The 8,819-nt window shown below is 44.9% G+C and overlaps 1 protein-coding gene across 1 annotated transcript in view; it reads left to right on the top strand.

Annotated features, from left to right (window-relative positions):
• The window catches only part of LOC115545893 (actin filament-associated protein 1-like 2), a 134,347-nt gene that overhangs the window by 19,815 nt on the left and 105,713 nt on the right, over positions 1-8,819 (top strand). The gene's annotated exons all lie outside the window — the stretch shown is intronic.

Here is an 8,819-nt window from a genome sequence, read left to right as displayed (position 1 = left end):
GTAGGAATCTTGACAGAAGTTCTAGAGCTTTCAAGCCAACTAGACTAGATGCTAGCCATAGCCTAGGAAGGCCGAGAAGTCTCTGCTAAAGGTGGAGGAGTCTCCTGCTAGAGGTGGAGGAGCCTCCTGCTAGAGTTGGAGGAGTCTCCTGCTAGTTGTGGAGTTTCATGCTAGAGGAGGAGTCTCCTGCTAGAGGTCTAGAGGTGGAGGAGCCTCCTGCTAGAGGTGGAGGAGTCTCCTGCTAGAGGTGGAGGAGAAGATAATCTCCTTTGCTTTGGGCCATGAATATACAATAAAGAGGGCAAGCATTTCCGCACATCAAAGTAACCCTGCTTCCCAAATTAAATTCCCCACATTGAGTGATGCCAACCATTAAATGATGAGCTTACTCATAATTATTTACAAAGTGCCTTTTTAGATTAGCCTAGTGTAAGGAAACTAGGCTATTCTGAAAAGGCATTTTGAGCCAAGCAGTTACTCAGATGAGTTTCCACATCCTGGCAACTGCTGGCATTCAGACTATCTTCTAAATAATAAACAGACAATTTGAAATTCATCAGTTTATTATTTTGCTCGAGACATTTGAAATAAGGAGTAGATAATCAGTTGACCTGCGGGCTAGTGCTGCTGGTTGCTAGGAGACTGCTGCTGCCGTTGCTATTGGGGCTGGTAGCTAGGAGACTGCCGCTGCTGCAGTGGTTGCTGTTAATGAAGTGGCTGCTGTTGCTGGAGTGGCTGCTATTGCTGGTGTTGCTGGAGTGGCTGCAGTGCCTGCTGTTGCTAGAGTGGCCACTGTTGTTGGAGTGGCTGCTGTTGCTGGAGTGGCTGTTGTTGCTGGAGTTGCTGCTGTGGCTGCAGTGGCTGGAGTGGATCCTCCATATGGAGTGGCTGCTGTTGCTGCTGCTGCTGGAGTGACTGCTGTGGCTGCTGTTGCTGGAGTGGCTGCAGTTTCTGCAGTGGCTGCTGTTGCTGCAGTGGCTGCTAGGAGACTGCTGGTAATGGGGATGCTTCTGCTGGTAGCTAGGAGACTGCTGTTGCTGCTGCTGGTATCTTTGAGACTGCTGTTGCTGCTGGGGCTGGTAGCCAGGAGATGGCTGGTGCTGCTGGTAACTAGGCAACTGCTGCTGCTGGGCCCCAGCAAGCACGAGGCTGTAAGCTGTAATGCATACTTGTTAGCATTACTACCTGCCTGTTTAAATTGATACTTCTCACCATGTACTTGATACCCCACAGTCTCTACTACCCCAAGTAGTAGAGACAATTGCAGTACCCTGGTAAAAAAAATTGAAGAAATGAATCAAGTCCATACTACTGATTGATCACTGAGTAAAGTATTACAAAATAAACAAATCACCTTATTAGAAAAGCCATGGTTTATTTGGAGAGTAAACCTGTGTGCCTTGCCCTACATCACTAAAATGAGAAGTGTCTCAATAAAATATTGTTAGGTTTCAGCTTATTTCTAAGCTGTTCGTATAGACTCTGCGTTGTGTACTTTTTCTTCGTAGTAGTAATTCTTGTAGTGGAAATCAAGGCAACTTGACAGGTTGGATCAGAGGGTTGAATAGATGGTTTAAGTGAGAACAGGTAGGTTTGAGGTGAGTGTAATAGGAAAGAAAATGTGAAAAACAAAAGCACAGATGCAGTATCCCTTGATAAGGTATATGGCCATGGCTATGTCCCAGAAAACGTGGTTGGTTCGTCCTTGTTCGGACATAAACAAATTGGGGATTGTTGGAAATAACACCTGGTATCAGTAGGAGAGGAACTGACCTGGGGTCTCATTTATAACCGTTGCGTACGCACAAAACGGGGATGAAATTGGCGTACGTGACTTTCCACGCCAAGGTTGTGATCTATAAAAAACCAACTTGACGGGAGAATGTGCGCAAAGCAAACTCTGACCCATGCGTACGCATGGTTTTGAGGAAAAGGAGAATTGGCGACATAGATGGTGTGGTGATGAACTGAAGTCAGACAGAATAATTGTAGAGTGAGAAGAACGATTATGTTTTATCATCGCCCTTCATAAATTTAATTTTAACCCGTATCATGCGTTAAATGTATGTAATCAGAATAATTTAAGTCAACTGCGTTATTTCTCAGTTATAACTCCAGAAACATCTCCTTAGAATAGAAAAAATAAAAAAATCTCTATATTAAATCCCGTCACTCCATACTGTCCACTGACGGCGCGACTGCATGGAATAAAGCATCTGTCCAACATGTGTCAATAACATAATATTTTTATGTGACATTATAAACACATAATCAAATGTCAATTAAATCCCAAGTGTGGAAAACCAAGCCACACTCCTCATCACAATCATTGTCCGTTACTCTTGATGCTTTTCATGACATGTTCAAGAAAATTTTACGTGGGTGATTACAAACTGATTATCCAAGGTGTTCTCGGTCAGTCTTATTACCGTAACCCTATAAATACAGAGGTGAGCGCCGTGGTAATGCTGCACCATATGGCACTTCTGGCGGACCATGCAAATGGCAGGATTCTGAGGCAGAGGGTCTTCAGGCACCATAACGATTCAATGGTAGGCTACATAAAAATATGTAGCCTACCTTTATGTCAGACCACTTCTTTTTTAATTCTGGGACTGTGCGCTCCGTGCTACTGACACAGTTCACTGCTGCAGCAACATGTTGCCGCTCACTCTGCTTTTTGTTGTTGGCGATCCCAATCCCGTGACCGCCGAACAAAACTACTTTTCGTGTCTCCACTTCAACCTCCGAGAAATTTTGCCTTTTTTGATTTTCTCAGTCCTTCTGCCATTGTTTCCGATAAGACATAATACTTACATCTGAGTCTGTTTTATATGCAGATCGCATTCATGTGGTCATTTGCATTGACCATTTATGGTCAAAGGGGCGTGTACAGGGCGGAACGTGAAGCTGATTCAGCTGCGCACACTTGTAGGCACTCTGATTTATGAAGCAAAGATTGCGTACGGTGTGCGTACGCAGGGTTTTATAAATCTGAATATTTTTCGGCGCACGCAAAACTTGGCTTTCGGGCGCACGTACACTTTTAGTAACGATCCCACGCACAGTTTTATAAATGAGACCCCTGGTCCTTAGTGCGCATGTGTGTTGTCTCAAATGAGCAAATACTTTCGACTTTAATAGGGCTTTGCATACCTCTAAAATTCCAACTCACAAACCTCACTGAGGATCCAAAGTGTGGAATTCCTGAATTACTAGTATCAGTAGCCATTTGTTAGATACTAAGATATAGAAAGACAATGAGCATGGAGCCCCACACCTACCAAAGTTGAAGAGGGAAGATAAAAAATAAATAAAAATAACGCAACCAAAATAAACATGACAGGTAAGAAAAGTAAACATAAGGTACACATAACAGCCAAAATAGCGAACAACTTCTGTCAGCCCCCCCCCCCCCCCCCCCCAACCTCCCTCCCACCCCAATGCCCATACAAAGACCCTATCCCCAAACGATGGAGAACCCAGTGCTGACTCACAGAGGGTCAAATCAGTAAGAAACATACTTACAGCTTTGACCTAACAGAACTATAAGCTTGGGCTCCTGCAAACAGGTCCACTGTAATGTCATATAACTTGGTTTGAAGATATAATATATAGCAAATATCCTTTGAGCTAAATTGCCACATCAACATTATTATTTAAGCACCAAGGCTACTAGTATGCGGCGAGCTTGGGCTCTCATGTTCCCCCCTGCGTTGTATTCCTTGTCCGCATCCCCTGGTGTCATACGATTCATGCAGACTGGTTTTGAACGGCTGATTCCATGGATGTACTTTGCGTGTGCCGTGTTTTTCCGCCGATGACTTGACTATGACTATGAACAATTATTGAAGTTTAACATTTTGTTCAGCAAATTTCACAACTGACAGATGCAATATTGTAGCCAGTAAAATTCTGACTTAGATTTAGAATCATTTGTTGCTAAATGTTGCAAATTTGATTCTCTATGCATAGCGCATCACTTCGATATTGCTGTCTAGTGCTGCTCTAGTTTGCACAGATTAAGGAGACCCGCAGAGTGAATTTAACCCGGTCCACTTGACATCGGGTAGGCGCATGACAGTGTTTATTTGGCTACAGGCTTTTCTAATGTCTCATTTAGGCTGCTGGTGTATGTGGTGCACTTTCCTATCCTTAACGTAAACATTAACCTGCTCAGTAGGCCTGCCTCCACTTGAGTCAGACATGACGATTGGTCTTTCCTTTACTTCTCAAACTACGTTGCAATTGCATGTTCATCAGCCCGATTTTCAAATTTTCTCAGGGGAGAAACCCCCAAACCCCCGTTTTAAAAGGTCTCTAACTTCTGGGCTACAGTCTGAATGTTTTCAATTGCTAGCGACGCTCCTGAGGATGTGTACAACACTTGCGTTACAGTCCTGGAGCTCTATATCTAAATAATATCATATAATACATAGATATATCATATAATACATATGATCACGGCCAAAAGCTTTGTGCGTCTCCTGACGATATCATGAATCACAAACGACTTCGTCGGGTTCTCCGACGTCTCTGGTTCTTCCACTTCCACATCAATCTGAAGTAGATTGAACCGCGCGCTGCCGGCTGCCGGCTGCCCGCTGCCCGCTGCGGGGAGGTGGTGCTTCGCGGCGGCAGGCAGCATCTCACAATTTTAGGGAGTCAAAGCCAAAGTTCCTTTCCCCCAATTCCTTCTCAACCATGGCTGAGATAACCCCAACTACAGTCTCGTTGTGGAAATACAAGAGACGCCAAAGAACCGACGTGTTATGCGCCATAACACCAACAGCAAACACTTGCATTACAGCTTGTGTAATCACAAACAGACACATGTGGCGCTCGCACGGCCGTGTCTCATTGACGGGCCAAATTCTCTGGGCGGGCAAGGCAGAGAAAGGGGAGGAGCTTAGATCCTTTATGACGACACAAGGGACCACATTCAAAATCAGCGCGCTTGAGCCTCCATTTTTTCAAAAGCGAGCAGAACCCCTAGTGCTCATTTTACACCGAACGCAAGTTTTAGCCACTGGGGGACCATAGGCAGGCCAAGGGAACCCATATTTAAGTAAGAAAACCTCATAAAGGGAGATTTTCATGCCATGGGACCTTTAAAACTCCAGTTGTATGGTATCAATCTTCTACATTTCTAACTTCTTTCTTAATCGTATTCAGCACTATTGAAGTATCTCTTCCCCTTGTCCAAATTGCCCCATCATCTACATAGCCGATGATTACACACACTAACGCAAGTGTTGTACACTTCTTTGTTATTTGGATAACTGTTCTGCTGTTGGTATTATGCCACATAACACGTTGGTTCTTTGACGTCTCTGGTATTTCCACAACGAGACTGTAGTTGGGGTTATCTCAGCCATGGTTGAGAAGGAATTGGGGGAAGGAACTTTGGCTTTGACTCCCTGAAGTACATGAACCAAGACATGGAGGAGAAAAGGATTGTTGCCCGCGATTGTCTCCCGCTTGAGCCCCGCTTCATGCTGCCCGCTGCCGAGGCACCACCGCCGGCGCTGCCCGCTGCAGGAGGCGGTGGTGCCTAAGCGCTTCCCGCTGCCGAGGCGGTGGTCCCTCGGCAGCGAAGCTCCAGCGGGAGACAATCGCGGTAAACAAAAGCGGGCAACAATCCCTTTCTCCTCCATGTCTTGGTTCAGTCTACTTCGGATTGATGTGAACCTGGAAGAATCAGAGACGTCGGAGAACCCGACGCAGTCGTTTGAGATTCATAATATCGTCTGGAGGCACACACAGCTTTTGGCTGTGATAATATATATGATATAGATATTTATGCATAATATGACATCATTTAGATATAGAGCTCCAGGACTCCCGCCGGAGTACAACTAGAGGTTGAGCTCGCAACACGTGCAAGCGAAAACTCTATTCAATAATTAAGCATCCATGAAGTAGCATGCCATGGGACCTTTAACTACAGCATCTATAGTTGACCGCCCCTTCCTAAAACCATTTTGATATGGAGCAAAAAGTCCTCTTTGTTCAAGAATATATTTTAGTCTCCTAACTAGAATTTTCTCCATCCATTTACAGAGATGGGAAGTTAGGCCAATAGGTCTTTAAAGGTCCCATGACATGCTATTTTATGTATTCTTTAATATAGGTATTAGTGGGCAACTAACACAGTATTCAAAGACGTTCCCGAAATTTAGCCGTGGTGCAGAGTCACAGCCACTCCGAGCCAGTCGCACATTGAGCTTCCCCCAAATGCGCTGTTTTAGCGTCTGTAGCTATAATGCAAATGAGGAGGAGCGAGGCGGGTCAAGGAGGAGGGTGGGGGAGTGGCCCTGAGCAGCTTGCAGCCACGGTACCATGCGCTCTGTTTACAGTGGATGTATCGCAATGGCGAGGCGCACACAGCCTTTAGCCGTGTTCTGTAAATATTCTAGAACACACGGGAGTCCTGGAGCTCTATATCTAAATATTATCATATAGCCTACATAGATATCTATATCATATAATATATATTATCACGGCCAAAAGCTGTGTGAGCCGATATTATGAATCACAAAAGACCGCGTTGGGTTCTCCGACGTTCCTGTTTCTTCCACGTCCACATCAATGTGAAGTAGGCCTAGACCGAACCGCGACAAGGAGGAGAAAGGGATTGATGCCGGGCAGGGCTTAGGCACCTCCGCCTCTGGCGGTGGTCCCTCAGCGGGGCTCAAGCGGGAGACATTCGCCGCCAACAATCCCTTTCTCCTCCATGTCGTGGTTCATGTTCTTGAGGGAGTCAAATCCAGAGTTCCTTCCCCCCAATTCATTCTCAACCTTGGCTGAGATAACCCCCAATACGAGTCTCGTTGTAGAAATACCAGAGACGAGAGTCTGACGTGTTATGCGCCATAACACCAAAAGCAGAACGGTTATCCAAATAACAAGGAAGTGTACAACACTTAGCGTTACAGTCCTGGAGCTCTACATCAAAATAATATCATAGATATCTATATCATATAATGCATATTATCACGGCCAAAAGCTGTGTGCGCCTCCAGAGGATATTATGAATCACAAACGACTTTGTCGGGTTCTGCGACGTCTCTGGTTCTTCCACTTTCACATCAATCTGAAGTAGACTGAACCGCACGCTGCCTGCTGCCGGCTGCCCGCTGCCGGGCGATGGTGCCTCGCGGCAACCGGCGGCATGTCGCAGTTCATGTATCCTACTTCAGCGAGTCAAAGCCAAAGTTCCTTTCCCCCAATTCCTTCTCAACCATGGCTCAGATAACCCCCACTACAGTCTCGTTGTGGAAATACAAGAGACGTCAAAGAACCGACAAGAAACACTTGCGCTACAGTGTGTGTATTCACACACACACACACACATGTGGCGCTCGCACGGTCGTGTCTCTGGGCGGGCCAGGCAGAGTAATAAAGGCCAATTTAGGGTCGTTTTAGACGCAGAGACGTAAGCACGTAATTTACACAAGGGACTTGTTTTAGACAAGTTTTGATTTACGGTTCCTTTAAGGTTCCTTAAGGATTGCGCGTGTCGCAAGGGGATTCTCCGCCAGAACAGTAGGGGGAGCAACGAACGAATCTGTGGGCGTGGAAGTGGAAATCGCTGGCTTGTTTATATTTATAATTATCATAATTCGTTCTTGTGTTTTCTTCTTCTCCTTCTTCAAAATTCTTCATTCGCTTCTGTCACGGCCTTTTAAAAATGGCGCTATTATGCTGTAAAACCGGAAATGTGAGGCTCCTGAAAGGATGTGGTTAGCTGGCCAATCACAGTCTTTGCGAGCTGCGTAGGGCCGTAGTGTTTTAGTCGCATAGTCAGGAATTTTGGCCGACGCACTTAAGCACGTAAGGGGGGATATTTTACCGCGCAAGGGGGGGTTATGTATCTTACGTGCTTACGCGTTACGTCTAAAACAGAGCATATATCGGCCTTAAGGAAAGGAGCTTAGATGCTTTATGACGACATAAATAAAGACATTCAAAATCAGCGCGCTTGAGCCTCCGTTATTTCAAAGGCGAGCAGAACAGCTAGTGCTCGTTTTACACCAAACACAAGTTTTAGCCACTGGGGGACCATAGGCAGGCTAGGGGAACTCATATTTATGTTAGAAAACCTCATAAAGTGAGATTTTCATGTCATGGGACCTTTAATAACCTGCATTGTTTGCATCCTTTCCAGGTTTATTAAATGGCAATATGCACTTTTGGAATGCACTTTTCCAACTTTTTGGCATTTTCCCTTCTTCCCCCATTTTATTCAATATGTGCAAGATTAATTCATTCAATTAATTTAACGAATTTGCAGTTCTTTGAACATCATATAGCTTTATTGGTCCTCTCCAGTATCAGTATTCCCAGCTCCATCTAATACTATTACCAATTCATTTATGGTAATCTCAGCATCCGTTGCACTTTACCCAATGGCAGACAGTTTGGGTAAAAGGATAATTTATTAATGCAAAAGGCAAGGAACATTCTTTAACTATTTCATTCTTTAATTGCTCCTGTACATTCATTTAATTGCTCCTGTACATTCATTTCGAGTCTCCACCGCTTGTGATCCAAGATGGTGCTGCTCACATAACACTGCTTAGTGTGAGTAATTAGTTAAATCCAACTCCATAACAGACACAAACCGTGGGTTTGTGTCTGTGTGCATTACATGCACAGAAGCCGCTGCACCCAGGCGTTAGCATTAGCATACCGCCATCATCTTCAAAAAACATTTTTACGAAAACTGCCCAAAAATGAGACCCTGTCCCGCTAGCGTGTCCAGTGAGATACAATTAAAAAAGGCAAATAAGAAAATTGCTGATCTACTGGAGGAC

This window comes from Gadus morhua, chromosome 6, assembly GCF_902167405.1.
Source record: "Gadus morhua chromosome 6, gadMor3.0, whole genome shotgun sequence".
In the NCBI taxonomy this organism is placed as follows: domain Eukaryota; kingdom Metazoa; phylum Chordata; class Actinopteri; order Gadiformes; family Gadidae; genus Gadus; species Gadus morhua.
This window is presented reverse-complemented; position numbering and strand designations above follow the sequence as displayed.